Source organism: Hesperophylax consimilis, chromosome 13, assembly GCF_061612785.1.
Source record: "Hesperophylax consimilis isolate HC1 chromosome 13, BYU_Hcon_1.0, whole genome shotgun sequence".
In the NCBI taxonomy this organism is placed as follows: Eukaryota; Metazoa; Arthropoda; class Insecta; order Trichoptera; family Limnephilidae; genus Hesperophylax; species Hesperophylax consimilis.
Genome location: NC_142848.1, coordinates 10,074,486 through 10,090,981, shown reverse-complemented (window position 1 = coordinate 10,090,981; position 16,496 = coordinate 10,074,486). Strand labels below are relative to the sequence as shown.

General features: G+C 34.6%; 1 protein-coding gene across 1 annotated transcript in view; it reads right to left on the bottom strand.

The window, feature by feature from the left end:
• The window catches only part of LOC149418404 (limbic system-associated membrane protein-like), a 105,022-nt gene extending 88,820 nt beyond the window's left edge, over window positions 1-16,202 (bottom strand). Inside the window, exon 1 of the mRNA XM_089639107.1 lies at window positions 15,615-16,202. The gene's annotated coding sequence lies outside the window, so the exon portion shown is untranslated. The remainder of the gene's footprint in view (window positions 1-15,614) is intronic.
• Window positions 16,203-16,496: the final 294 nt, after the last annotated feature.

Here is a 16,496-nt window from a genome sequence, read left to right as displayed (position 1 = left end):
AAATTCGTAATTTTAAAATAGTACCTACCAATAATTTCATACTTTCCGTAGACATGCCGATAAAGGTGAGGGTAACAAACTAAGTTGCAAGGAGAGGAGAGGCGGCAAGGGCGTCGCGCTTTGAAAAACTGATCAATAAATGAATCCGACAGCTTACAGGTAACTCGCATTGTACTATCACTCTTAAGACTTCGAAAATAAATTCTGTTTACGAATAACTAGTCTATTTTACAATGGCACGCGAATCGCCAGTTGCATTAGTAAACGTTATTGGAAATTCAGAATTCTGCGAAAAAGTTGCGCTTACTTTTTTGCAAAACTATTAAACTATTTAGTTTACAGTATTTAATTTTATACCCACCGCAATAACAAACATGTGCGCGCTGAGTGAACGTCTGTGGTAAATATATTTAGGGTTGTCAGACAAAAGCTCCCATCATAAAAATATTACATTTTATTTTAAAATAATTCATGTTGGTTACATCACACATACATTATTTTATAAAAATAAAACATAGGAGACACTTTATTAATTGCGCCCAGCTGTAGTAGCTCACAGTATCACCCTAATATCTTAAACCAAATTAATTTATTGTACACATTATTTAATTTGAATAATACATTTACCCCTGGTGCTTATCCATATTATATTTTATACAATAATTAATGGTTATTGTATTTTGAATAAGCTTTCGAAAAAAGTTATATTTCTTTAAAGGTTCAAATATTTTACAATGAATAAATAAAAACATATTGAAACGAAGCAACATAAAATATATAATACCACGAAGAAATACAAATAATATTATGAAAGCGAAAGAAACAATTATCTGTGTCTTTTAAAGTGCCGACAGACTTGTCAACATGACAGACATATGTCACACATAACATTTATTTCAAAACAAATCATTATTCGATTCAATCAATGTGTCGGAAAAATGTCAAATCAAAAATGTTTATTTTTACTTACGTGATTTAATGTATGTAAGTAACATGAAACTTGTTTTAGTTTACTCTGTAATAAACCTAACACCTCGTAGAAATGTGGGCGAAATTTTGGAAATAATAGTTCCAAGAAGTCACTTACCGAGAAAACTGGATATGAGGCATAGAAACCCACGGTTTTCGTAGTTGGTTTTTATAGATTATATATTAAGAAAAATACATCGGCGTAGGAATTAATGATCAATGATTGATTAATAAATTAATCAAATTAATTTTAGAATCCTACCTCCGCGATTGACGAGAACAAAATAAAGACATGTCTTCTAAAATATGTAATTCTATATTCCGCATCAAGTACCAGTCAACGTACATAATATTAGCATATTATTTTGATTTCCTACAATTTTCGTAAAATGCTAATACCACATTTCGCACTATACCATTCAATTTCTTCAGTGAAGATACCATGATGTTTATATGTTAACGCAGCCCTCGTTAGAATGATTTACGTAATAATAATGTTTCGTCGTTAGGAATAATATTATGATATAATAAATACATTCAAACACATATTATACCTAAAGGTCAAAAGTAAGTATCGCCCCGTCACGCATGGCAATAAGGTGCGAGGTATTAAGATATAAATTCTAGTCCGGCCATTCGTGCCACGCTTGTGTGAATATTTGAGCAACACGAAATAGCGACCTATTTATTATTGTTATTGCTTTAAAACTCGAACGCGAGATGAAAAGCCCCGTTTATACAATAAGGTCGTATTTAAAATAGGCATGTCGAAATAGAAGCAACCTTAATTTACGTTCTTAATTAATTTTAGAACTTCATTTAGACTTAAAAAACATTAAATAAAACCAGCGATTGGAAGGGATATTAAAAAAGGACAGCGATGAAACTGTTATTTTATTACTGTACTGTGACTTAGTCACTTTTTCTAAACGTAATAATTACAAGCGTAGCTCAAACGCCAAATCTCTGAGAAACTAATATAATTGAGAAATTTTTGTCGTCATAAAAGTTATAGCTACTATCTTTTGGCTTACATCACAATCACAACACGGGTGTTAGCCTAGTGTGATAGTCAAAAGAAAATGAACTGCATCATCGTGTAATTATAAATAAAACTTGGCGACTGCGTAGATTCATCTATCATTTTTCCATCAATGTGAACGTTCCCTCGGAACAGCAACATTATATCTACCGTTGGTGTGAAACTAAGCTTGATTGAGGTTCAAAGTTTGAATCCCGAATAAAATACTGAGGCCCAGTTTTGTTTAGCAGAAATTCAAATATAACTTTGTCATCAAATAGCCATTCAGCGTCATTTTGTTTTTATGCAGTTGCAACGTTCAAATGTCTTAAGATGGTTGCTTAATTATTCATCAAATCTAAATTATGTATGATCTACACTACAAAAAAAAATTCTTGTGATATGCTTGGTTACGAAGGAATTATTTAAAGTAACTGAAAAAAATAAAACCATTTCCAGGCGGAAAAAAGCTGAGAACGTATTAAGATGGTCCCGGAACGTCAACATGACAACCGAGTACCTACCCCTAGTTGGTTGTTAGAAATTTTTTAAAAGGCCAATGTACCGTACACCCTACCTGAGGTGTAGCCGCAATGAAATTGTTTGATGCGAAAAAGAGTTTTTATTTTTTTTTGTTTTTTATTTGTTTTATTATAATATAGAAATAATCCTACTTGAGCTCAGATTGCAAGGTTTTTTTTTATCATTTTTTGCCAGTGATTTTTAGGCGCCAGCTTCTGTTTATGTAATATGATTTCTGCTGTAAAATTGTAACAAACTCTGTGTATTTATTGTGGACATATTCACTAGTCTCCAAGGCAAACATATTAAAACCACGCCAGCACGTTTTGAATTGAGTTACAAACTATTACGTCATATTTTTGTCGTTTTTGTCCCTAGATGATAAACGACAGAATATGGGAGTTTTATTTTGACAGGCCTAAATACATCACCGGTAGTATGTTTGCAAATGTGAAAGCTAAAAAAAACCTTGTTCATAATTTAAAAATTCATAATTTAATTTCAGGAATGCAATTAATTGAATTCTCTAAATTATTTCGACATCCGTATCATAAAAATGCTTTGCTAACATGAATGCAGTCACCACTCTCACGTAGATAGAAAGTTTTCCTGTTCTTCTAGGTATTTTAATAAAGGTTGATATAATCAGAGAGATGTAATTTATTATTTATATTGCTGTGTCTTATTATTTATGTTGCTGATGGATGGCTTCATACAATCGACAACTAAATAAACTGGTGTGGGCTCAAAGCCGTGGTTCAGTCGACAATGCTCCGAAACAGTTCGACGAAAAAACGCGGCTTACCGAGCCTTCAACACATCTCGAACGCCCGAAAGCAGATCAGCATACCACTAATCGGAAAAGGAATGTAAGAAAATCATTAATAGGTCAAAATTTGAACACGACCTGCAGATCAACAAAAAACTGGCTGCCTGCCCGCATGGCAGAAGAGCATTCTGGTCGCTTGCGGGCTCAATAGGTTGGAATTTTTGCAAACCCAGTTTGCCACCTCTTACCAGACCTGACGGCTCACTAGCAAACACCGCCACCGAAAAGGCTAACCTATTAGGGAAAATATTTGCGGAAAACTCGACCCTCGATGACGGGGGTGCTGTTCCGCCGTCGGTTCCTCACTGCGGCTTCTATATGAAAAAGCTGAGGATCCGGCATCGGGATGTACTCCACGTTATACGGGGGCTCGATGTTAACAAAGCTAGTGAACCTGATGGAATACCTGCCCTGGTATTGCAGAGATGTGCTGCGGAAATAGTTCCAGTTTTGACAAAGCTCTTCAAAATGTCCCTGAAGTGTGGCACTGGGCCCTCTGGTTGGAAAAAAGCGGTCATTCACCCTATTCCCAAGAAATGTGACCGCTCCAACCCGGCCAACTAACGATAACATCAATTCTGTCCAAAGTGATGGAACATGTGATCAACGACAAACTGCTCACATACTTCGAGAAGAACAAAATTATCAACGACTGTCAATACGGATTCCGGCGGAACCACTCGCGCGGTGATCTTCTCGCGTATGTGACGCATGTTTGGGGGCGGTGCCTGGAACGTCACGGTGAGACCCAAACGGTGGCACTAGACATATCCAAGGCCTTTGACCGGGTCTGGCACCGAGGACTTGTCAACAAATTGCCTTCTTACGGACTTCCCGCATCCCTGTGTACGTGGATTGCTGACTTTTTAAGCGATAGGTCGATTCAGGCGGTTGCTGACGGTTTCACTTCTTCCTCGCACTCTATAAATGCTGGCGTCCAACAGAGATCGGTTCTGTCTCCGAATTTGTTTTTGTTGCACATCAATGACCTTTTGACATGTGCACCGATTCATTAGACAGTACAGTTCATGATAGCTTTTTGTTTGCAAAGCCCCCAAAGGGCACACAAACCCCAACGGCTCGGAGAGCTTTGAAGCAGAGAATGGACGGTTATCTCGAGAGTATTTCCTCCTGGGGTAAAAATAATCTAGTCGAATTTAATGTTTCAAAGACCCAATCCTGTCTGATTACGTCTTAAAGGGATCCAAATGATAATCTAGTCTCCTTCAACGGAAGCAATCTTCCGAACAGGCCTTCCATTGATATGCTTGGTATAACTATAAGTGACCAGCTCAGGTACGGGGCCTCCATCGAAGCCAGAGTAAAGTTGGCCTCTCAGAAGCTGGGCGTACTGTACAGGGCCCGCAGATACTTTAATAATACACAACTGCTGATCCTGTACAAATCGCAAGTGCGCCCTACTGTCGAATTTGGCAGCCATCTCTGGTCCGGAGCCCCAAAATACCTGAAAAAAAACCCTTGACTCTGTGCAGAAACGGGCGGTCCTCTGATAGATTCCCCAATCTTAACAAACGGACTGCAATCTTTAGAGCACAGGCGTCAGGTAGGTATGCTGTCCTTGTTCTATCGGTATTACAATGGAAGATGCCCTGAGGAACTAGCGTCATTGATCCCTTCCGCACCGGTGCGTAGTCGGGATACACGACAAACGCGCGCCCAACATTTGTACACGTTTGACATTTGTCACATGAGAACGGGTCGCTTTTACGATTCATTCTTAAGTTCAACAGCTCGGCTTTGGAACGAACTGCCGGCCTCTGTGTTTCCTCCCTCCTACAACATGGGACTCTTCAAGACCCATGTTCACTCCTTCCTCTCCACAAAAAGACCCTCCACACAGCATCCCCGAAGTTGACATAGGCCCTGAGGGAAATTATTTTCTTCAGGGCCTCCTGTGTAGAGTTAATATAAAAATAAAAAAAGTCTGTCTGTGCAGATAGAGAAACAATAGCGCGTGTTTGTTTTTACGTCCAACAGATGGCGCTGTATAAAGAAAAATCATGTTTTTACTTGACACAAGTGTCATCTATATAATAATGGTATATTAAAATACATGCGTATTCCAATGAAATGTTGTGTCAAAATTTCAAAGCAATTGATGAAGAACTTTTGGAGATTTAAGATTTTGAATAAACAAACATTTATATTTTTCTTTACATAAATTTCTTCGTTGCCTCGACAGAAATCCTGGGTTCGATTCCCAGTTGCGACCGTTACCTTTTTTTATGTTCTGTGTCTTGTTCTGTATAATGTGTTATTCGGATTTATTAGTACTAGCTTATTCTTCAAACGATATATATTCTTGATAAATAGGACTTACAAATAAATAAAGTCTGTGAACGTCTGAGATCTATTGTTAATAGATTATATCAATTAAAATTCTATGTTCCAATACGTACACTTAGAATATTTTATTTATCACTAGCTGAATCTATTATAAGGTATGGAATCACAGCTTGGGGACTTTCATGTAAAACAAATATAAACCATGTTCAATTAGTTCAAAATTCACTAGTTAAATTATTAGCTCATAAAAGTTTATACAAACAAAGACATAATGTTCCATACCTTTATCAGAATTTTAAAATTTTCTCAGTAAGATCAATTCTGTGGTATAAAATTATATTTCAGCTATGAATAGCCCTATATACATAAATAGACTGGACCACACTTACAATACTCGTTTTACGATAAATGAAGGACTAATTGTACCTAAGCATTTAAACAAATATGGACAAAGAACACTGGACTACATGATACCTAGTTGCTAAAATATGTTACCTGCTGAAATAAAAAAATGTACAAATGTAAAAACAAATATTATGTTGAAAAATTGGCTCGCTGAAAGAAATAGTTTGTATTAGAGTCTAATACAAACTATAGGTAGATACTATCACTGTTGTGTGATTGTTTTTATATTTAAAAAAAATTGTTATTTTTTATTGTTATCATTGTTGTCATTAAGTAAAATAAGTTTTATCTTTTTTAAATATTTTTTATGTGAAAAGTTGCCATCGACAAACTACTGAAAAGTAGTTTATTGAAACTTTTCTGTTTTTTTCTGTATTTTATTTTATTATTTACTGTAATATATATTTTTGTCTTGCTTTCTTTAAATAAAAAAAATAAAAAAATAAGTAAGTTATAATAAATCCTAATATATTGCAAAAAAAAAAGTTTAATATTTTATTATTCATAGTTTCCAAGGAGAAGTTAAACACCAACACATTATATGATTATAGAGAATTTTACACATTAATTACATATGAAGGTTCAGTAAATGATAAAATGATTGAAATCTATATGAGTGTTGTATTCTGTGTTTTATCGAGATCGCTATCGGCAAAAAATTATCTGTGAGAGGTGAAGTACTAACAGTGCGTAAAGGTGAAATGGTGTGTGATTCCTCCTACGGTCAGTATGTTTTTAATTGATTCCAATCAGAAATAATTTAATGTTACGTAAACAAATACGGTTTAAAGATGAATAATACATTAACTGTACTCCACGGTGACTGATTGTGAACTGTCACATGTCGCTCCGGGGGAGGAAGTAGAGAGAGAGGGAAGGAACCATGGAATAATTCATTGCCATCAGAAAAATCCCGAATCCCGATAGTAAAAGCGATTCGCCTTTAAAGGCGTCAAAAATGTTAACATCTAATAATTTAATGCTTTGTAATTAAATGCGGTTTACAGATGAATAATATATTAACTGTACTCCACGATGACTGATTGTGAACTGTCGCTCCGGGGGAGGAAGTGGAGAGAGGGGGAAGGGACCATGGAATAATTAATTGCCATCAGTAAAATCCCGAATACCATTAATAAAAGCGATTTAAAGGCGTAAACGATGTAAACATCTATTTTTTTTAAATTTAGCTCCACAGAGGTGGCCCGGGGAGAAATTATTTGCCTGTGTCATCTTTGGAGATGATGTGAGGAGGGTCTGCCGAAATAAAGAAATGAGATGTGGTTTTAGGCACGAAAAAGCTAAGAGGGGTGGGTAGGGTCTGGGGGTCATTGTTTTTCGTACATATGAATCCATCTCTCCCACTGTAGTGAAAGGCGTTGGTTTGAGAGAGTCCTGCTGAAGAGGTCAAAAGGTCTCTCGCAACTAGTTTCTCCGGGTCACCACCGTTCAATACGGGTGACCACGCAGTAGGTGGACGTACGTATCCGCATCCACTGATAAAACCTAGACAAACATCACCTAATGAACTCGGACACCTCTGTTACCAAAGTCACCAAAGGTAGCAATCCACTTGGAGTGACCTACGGAAAAGATATTTGTTATCCAAAAAACTGTTTACAAAGCGACAGAACCCATAATCGCCTCCCAAATTGATATTAACGATAAGTAGCAATAACAAATTGAATAAAAATAATTGTATATAAAAGGTACCCACTACATTTCAAAGCCTCATTTTACCCAAAACAATTAAAAGCATCTTGTTTCCAGATTATCGGGCTATAAACTTGTAAAATGTGTTATCCAACACAAAATGATAAGCTTCTGTTCCCGTCATATTTAAATCACAATCCGAAACATTCTTACTTAGCATTTGTCGGTATACATTAGAAAATAATACATAGGATACATTTCCATCGTAAAACAATTATTCTGTTAGGCGTTTTGATTTTTCGAAGGTTTTAATTGACACAAATAGTCTTCGTTATTTATTGTCGTAGTTAGTTGTGTAAACAGTAAAAAAACCTATTCCTGAGCTTTATGCACAAAATAATTTTATAATTTCTGAGATATTTTCTCGATTCAGTAAAAGACAACAATATAAGTAAAAAAATTACAAAAAACAGTAATTATAAGCAAACAATTAATCGCATGAAATAAAATACAAATTGAAATAAAAATAATTATGAGCAATAATTAGTCGCCTGAAAATATCAATACAAATTGAAAATATCTCCTGAGTAAAAATACATGCCGCCAACGGGAATTGAACAGTACCTTCTGATATCCGGTCAGGTGTTCTGAACCACTGAGCTATGTCGGTTTATTTCCAACACGCCAAATAATTCAATATGTATTAATACCTCTATCAACAATTACCGCTTATTATATTTTTTTCATCTGAACAACCAACTTTATTTTTGTAGGAAAGGCTTTGTTAGTGCTAAATTTCCCACTAGATGGCGTCGAGACATATTATATCTACATTTGTTGGTGAAATATTTTGACTTGTCAAATATTATTCTTTTTTTAATGATAAAGTAACGTTTTTCAAGACAGGGTTTTTACGCATAGCATAAAGGATTCAAAATATTTCACCAACAAATGTAGATATAATATGTCTCGACGCCATCTAGTGGGAAATTTAGCACTCAGGGTCAACATTCAATTGAAAAAAAATCATACAATTTTCTCAGCTTATTCGAAAAGCAAAATTATTATTGTGCTTTAGCTAACCTTCGCAGATACGTACTAAAATTAAAAGTTCTTTTTTATAAAGAATTGTTATTGCTCTATAAGGAAGGCTTACGATTATATAAAAAAAGATGGAGAGAGTTTACCCCTTTACAGTAAAAATATCGATTTGCAGGATTTGTCCAAGATTACGTTTTTAGGTAATCGCAAGGAGACGCGATTGGTTAGACAATAATAAATTACGAAATGTAACTTTAAAAAATGTTCACTATTGCGTTCAGTTCAAACCAAATTCCATTTCTAAAACAAATCATTTCTTCCTATTATTCAAAAAAAAATTATTATTTAATAATTAATTTGCTAAATTAATTAATCAAACTAAACAAATCTTTTCGCGTTCCGATGAAATAACCTTTTTGAACGTTTTTAAAGTTAAAGCGTTTATTTTTATAATTCTCATTCCTGTGTTGGAGCCGTGGGGGTTCGTGGAGTTTGAGTAGCACAGTTTTAAGGAATTACTAATTATGTTTTTTTTGTTCATTGAACAATGCGGAATTTTAATTTACGATGTTAGGTAAAGCAAGCAAATGAATAAAGGTTTCCTCGATTTTCCGCAATATTTTTTCAAGTCCTAATGAAATGAATATCGCAACTTTATAAAAATAAAGCTGCCCTTTGTCTGTTGGACGGAGAAAAACTTTGCGGTAATTTTTTTTTTGCTTTAGCACACCTCAATTCTTTATTAGCATTTGATTCTGACTATTTAAAATTACTGGATTGATTTTTTGGCATATTTTACCATTTTGCAAAAACGTCATGTTGTGCCATATTTGTATATTCTAAAAATATAAAATAAGCGGCGAAATCTAGGAGGCTCTCGAAATCTAGAATCTCCATTGGCTTTAAACCGAAGGACGTAGTTGCATATGTTTTGGTATTTATATTTTGAGAAATGGTATTAATTAAATAATATAATATGTGTAAATAAGTCACCGATCACTCCAGTGGTTAAGGCTGAAATGAGGCCTCTTTAAGATGCCTCTACTTCTTATGGTTCGGTATCAAATACTTTTTTTATTGAAATTATAAAGAAAATATATCAATTAGTATTGTGTTACATAACATTATACATTAAATAATTTAATTATTTATTTATTTATTTATTATTTATTTATTTATTATTTATTAACGCCGATTATAGCGGCTTTTACAAAAAAATAACATTTGTTTTACATATTAATACAGAATATACATAGATAAAAAAATATAAATATAAAATACATAAAAGAGAACAATAGAAATAGTTATTATAAATACAATACAACAATTGTTTATATATTTATATATATATATATAAATATATAAACAATTCATATACAATAAATCCCGGATAAATTAATACTTTAAAACTATATTTGATTATAATCAATCTGAGAAGCGCTGACATACAGTTTTAATTAAATAGTGTTTGTATGAGGTTAAGCTAGTAATGTTTATAGATTCATCCAAAACATATTTATTACCAAGTACATGTAGGCGATTTATTATGGAATTGAGTTCAGCGTTAGATCCTGTATTGTTGCAATGATAGGGTAATTTGAAACGAACTGATCGACTAGGTACATGGAAACATATTAACGAAAGAAGTTCAGGGGAGTTCAACAGGTTGGTAACGATTTTAAATAAATAAAATAGGTCAAAACAAATTCTTCTTTCTTTTAATGTATCGAGTCCCAATAATTGTAACAGAGAGGGGTAATTAATGTTTTCGACGAATATTCCCAATTTAAAATTAATATAACGTAAAAATTTATGTTGGACTCGCTCAAGGGAATTCTCATGTACACTGTAGTAAGGACTCCAAATGGTGGTGTTAAATTCTAGTTGGCTTCTAACAAGTGAAGTGTAAAGTAATTTGACAGTTTTTAAATTTTTAAAATCCTTTGAAATCCGTAAGACAAATCCTAACATTTGCATTGCTTTACTGGTTATATTATTAATGTGTTTAATGAATGTTAATTTAGTGTCAAATGTTATACCAAGGTCTCTTATTTCATCCACAGATAATAAGGTGTGATTATTGAGAAAGTAGGTGAACAAAAATGGGTTTTTTTTTCTGTGGAATCTCATAAGTTGACATTTTTTTACATTAAGAGTTAATTTGTTTTTAAGACACCAATCGTAAAAGCTATTAATATTAGATTGAAGTGTTAGACAGTCCTCGATATTGTCAATAATTCTATATATCTTCATATCATCAGCGAACATTAGAATGAGAACACGGGTGAATATGTTTGTTACGTCGTTAATGAATAAATTAAAAAGTAAAGGACCAAGATGCGAACCCTGGGGTACGCCACTGGTAGCTTCGAACATGTAGGATAAGTGATCATTAATACAGACAGTTAACTGACGCCTAAGTAGGTAACTCTTAAACCAAGATAAAAGGTTTCCATTAATGCCGAGTTTCAAAAGTTTATTAATGAGGATTTTATGACAGACCTTATCAAACGCCTTACTGAAGTCGGTATATAAAGAATCAACTTGTTGTTTGTTGGCAAGTGCATTGGAAATAAAATTTTCATATAATGTTAGGTTAGTCAAAGTTGATCTGCCGGAGATAAAGCCGTGTTGACAAGTTGCGATACAAGAGTTTACAAAGAAGCTGATTTTCTTAAGAATCAATTTCTCAAAAAGTTTAGGTATAAACGATTGAATACAGATAGGTCGATAATTTTCAACAAAGGATTTATCACCACTTTTAAATACAGGAGTTAGGTAGCTAAGTTTCCATATTTGTGGAAAGTGTCCTGTGGAGAGTGACTTGTTGAACAGTATATTAAGCGGAACAGATAAACTTTGGACACAATTCTTAAGTAAGATGGAAGGAATCTTATCAGGTCCCGAGCTCGTTTTGGGTTCAAGTGATTTAATACAGACTATAATGTCTTCAATATCAATGTGTATTTGCGATAAGTGTAAATTTATATCCGAATTGAAGTAAGGAATTAAGTCATCTGGAATATCAGGTTCATACACGTCCTTAAAGTAATCAGCAAACATGTTAACAATTACATAAATTTTACTGGAGCTATTTTGTCTGTAACGTATATTACCAGAAATACCAGCATCATTGTTTTTCATTGATTTTGTGTATTTCCAAAAGTATTTTACATCATGAAGTATCGTGTTCTCAACCGAATTAATGTAATTTTTATAACATCTTTTTGTCATTTTTTTGCAATCTCTTCTAATATTGTTGAATGCCGTATAGTTGGGAATTGTTCTGTGTTCTTTATATTTTTTATGTGTTTCTTTTTTAATAACAATTAACTGAATTAATTCTTTGCTGAACCATATCGGATACTTTCGTACTTTATGATGAATTAGAGGAATTGTGTCGGAAATGATACTATTCAGTTGAGAGTAAAATAGTTCTACGCTATAGTTGAGATCACCTTCCTTGAGAACAGACCAATTTACTTTGTTAAGTGCATGATTAATGTCCTGGTAATTAGCATTAATGAAATTACGACTACAATTTTTAATTAGAGGGTCACACTCTATTGTAATAGGTACTAGTATTGTAAGTGGAGGGTGGTGACTATCAATTGGGTCAAAGGATTCGGCTGACTCATAGACTTTTATACCCTCATCAGTAGAAAAAATTAAATCAAGTGTCCGATTACTACAATTCAGCACATTGTTACATTGAAATAGACCTAAATAGTTCGACATGTCTAAGATTTCTCTCTCGCACGCCGTTAATGGTAAGTAATCCAAATCATTAAATTTACAATTAGGTAGGTTATAATCACCGCAAATTATAATATTGTGATTAGGGTGGTTAGATTTGAGTAGCTCGACATCTTCACAGTGATTTTTATACATTATTATATTAGAATTTGGTGGAATATATACACATCCGATGATAGTTTTTTTGGATTTATCGTTTAACATTACAAAAATTTGCTCAACATCATTGTTTTTGTTTTTTAATAATTTCGATGAAATTTTTTTATTTACTGCTATCAGGACGCCTCCTCCTCTTGATTTGGAGCTGGTGTTCCGATTTCGGTCAACTCGGTAGATACTGTGGTTAGGTAGACCGAGCTCCGCTGAGTATATCGATGGTTCCAGCCAGGTCTCAGAGAGTAAGATGATGTCCTGTGTGATGGTGGGTGCATTATTTCTAAAGTCACTGAGTTTAGTCCGAAGTCCCCTGACGTTCTGGTAGAAGATGTAACGTGGCGCGGTTATAAGTTTTTTGGTATATTTATTATAATTTTGGGTCTATTGTTGATATATTTGATAATTAAATTATTTTCTCCCTTGCTTTTTCGATCTTCCAGCTCCTTCCACAAGTTTTGTACTTCTTGCCGTTGAAGCATTGTTAAGTCGTTCTTGGTCTTGATAATTACATTTCCATACGGTATTCCTTTTTTCTGTAGAACAGTTCTGGCTTGATATTTATCGGACAGTTCGACCTTGATGGGGCGTGTTTTATTAGTGTCCTTCTTACCCAATCGATACACTTTAATTAGCGAGGTATCTACATTATCAACATTGTTAAGAATATTCTTGACATTATTCAGATCTTCACTCATTGTTGCAGTTTGAGAATTACCCGAGCTTTCAGGAACATTGAACATTATTACATTTTTAGATCGCGATTTTCTCTCGTCCATTTCATTCAAAGTTTCGCAAATTCCTGTTAGTTGTTCCGTTTCGATGTTGGTAGTTGATACATTTTTGGAATGATTAGGTGAAATGTTCCTGTAGGCATTCAATTCACCTTCAAGAAAACCAACTTTTGTGGAAACCAAACTAATATTGCCTAGTAGCACTGAGAGTTGAGGCCTTAATTATACAATTATTAGAGAAATATTCTCGGATCTACTTGAGGAGCTAGTCTATTAACTTATATTTATAAATTATAATGGTGCAACACATTGGCTTAAAAATAGTACGTTTATCACTATTATTCAAAATCAAAACGTTGCTTGAAATGGCTTTAGCCGTATTCGGATATCAGGTCTGAAAAGCAAGGATCTTCCTCATTTGATTTAACCGCACAAGTTAGTCCCAACTGCTTCCAATCGTTTAGGAGCTAGTGAGACTGTTGCATCCCCAATGCAATGGGCTATGTTGTGAGGTTGAAGGTTATTGGAATTTGAAGAAGATAGGTAATATGAAGGTTGGGAAGTACCTGGCTCTTTAGATCAACGATTCAATTTTGAATTTTGGTCTTACACCAGGGCGATACAGAGTATCTTCCACTCTGGAACGTGCTGCAAATATAATATATATGAGTAAATTGGGAAATGACCCAATTTAATCAAATAAAATTGACTTGCCACGCCGGGATTTAAACCTGCGTCCTCCGGCTTGTGATTCGAGAGCCTTACTCCTGACCACGGAGGCTGAGAAAATAATTTCCCTCCGGGCATATCATCTTTGGGGATGCTGGGTGGGGGTCTTTTTGAGGAAAGGAAGAAGAGGATGTTTTGGGAAGAAAAAGAGTGTAAGGGGTAGGTAGGAATCTAGGGATCAGTGTGTCCAGGAGTGACAGACGAATGAATATATCCCCCCGCTGCGGCGCAAGGTGACGATTCGAGGGATCAGTTGGAGAGGTCAAAGCCCAAAGGGTCTATTCAAACACGCCTTTCTCGATCATGCACGCAGCTGCTGGGCAGGTGGATCCCGAACACATCTCACTCGATGAACCCGGGCACCCCTAATTAATCACCAAACGTAGAGAACCACTTAATTTATTTTATCCAATAATTGGCTCCCGGGGTGGCGGTACCCAATACCAGGGCGGGTTGAAGTACCGAATATGTCTCGAGGTCTCAAAAATTCTTTCAAATTTTTCTTCTTTAGTCATTGCCTCATTTGTTGGAAATCGTGACACCCTTTTCCATGGTGAATTATAAATTTCTCCACTCTTAGTGATCCTGAAGGTCAATAACGGTACTAGAAATCGTTTAGAAACATGAATCTAATATAAAAAAAGTCTTAGTCCTTATTTGCTTCTTTATTCATTCGTTTCTCCGATGGAATATCTCTATCTACCGGTTAAAATATTATCTGTCTTTTCTATAAATTAATTTGATGGCTGTAACTGTCATTGTAATTGTCAATAAGTATGTTTTCTTTGAAGAGTTGGAGGAATTTACTTTAGCTTTGTAACAACCTTCATCCGTTTTCCGAGAGCATTTCATAAATAATAAAACAGTAAGCACGGTATTGTAGCGCAACAATACCATCGCATTTCCAGGAACTATTCAAATACTGAGAAATGAAGCGAGGGTTTATCATTAGAGTCAGCATAAAGACGTCCAATTTGCGTAGACGCTGAGCACACATTGCTTTAATATTTGGCTGATATGCTCTAAGTGGCTATACCAGTAAATCTTATTTTGGCTTGAAACTTATATGTTAAAGAATTTAAGACGGAAAGTGTATATATATTTTGTGCAATTATTGACGAATAATGGTAAGGAATTTCTACATGTTTTAATTTTTAATATTATTTTCAAATTTATAACTATTAGTTAGCAACCGTAATCATATATTTCAATCAAGCTCACGCCTCAGCATCTCAAAATCTCAATAAATGCTTGTGTCATGTTTTGGAGGGGAGCCAAAGGTCCCACTGCGAGTAGAACAAAATTTAAAAAGCAATTAACGGCTTACTGCGTGTTATTTGTCGATTAGTCAAATTTGTAGTATCTTCGAGTGAGCGTTATTTTCAACCTTAACAACATAATTAAGAAACAAATTTTGGCATTTAAAATGGTGATCCGAGGTTCACTTTACACATTTGGGGTTTAATAATAATTAAGTTTTTCATATATTTCTTACCTTATTTCGTATGCTGTGGGTATCCTGCAATTGGTCTTATTATATTGTGAAACATTTTGATTCAACAACAAAGTGGCACTCGATAAACATGTCACTTATTTTTATATTTTCGCTGATTTAGCTATTATTTATGCTATTTCAACGAATTTTATAATGTTACAAGTTTTAAAGTAATGAAATTACTTTCTTTGTTTTTCTCTTATGAAGAACACTGCGATTATTAGATAAACAGCGATTAAATTACCTTTATGTCACTATCTATACAACTTAGGCATATCTTAAGCTTTATAGAACAATTAAACCGTTTTCAGAATTAAAGACCGTCACATTATCATACTTAATTTATAAGCAAAATGTTCTTAATCATTTTTGAGGACGACATAACCTCTTTGAAAATTGTTATGTTTCCTCGATTTATAATTTGCAGCAATGATTTAATATGTTGGTGAATTGCGCAAAATAATCACGATTCACTGGAAAGCCATCACTGTCAATGTTTCTAGACGTCTACTTACTGATAAAACTAATGGCCACTCATAAATAGTAGCGGCTTAGTTTTGTCGTAGGCGCCCTACGCGAAACGCTACGAGCTGTAGCCACGAACGAACTGGGCGTCCGAATTGTGCCGTCTCTAGCGGATCGACGGAGATAGCCGAGCGCCAGCGGAAACACCCGAAAAAGCGCCTCTACGACGACTTATTGATGTGTGCGACGTCGGAATTGCCGGGTGCGCAGGGTAGCGGATAGCAGCCATACTAACGCAGTGGAAACGTTGCTCCTTGCGATCCTCGCCAAAGGACACTTATATCAGGATTAAAGGACATGAAAAATATTAATGACCATTTTTTGTCTGATATTTTTGGTACAAACATTTTTATATCT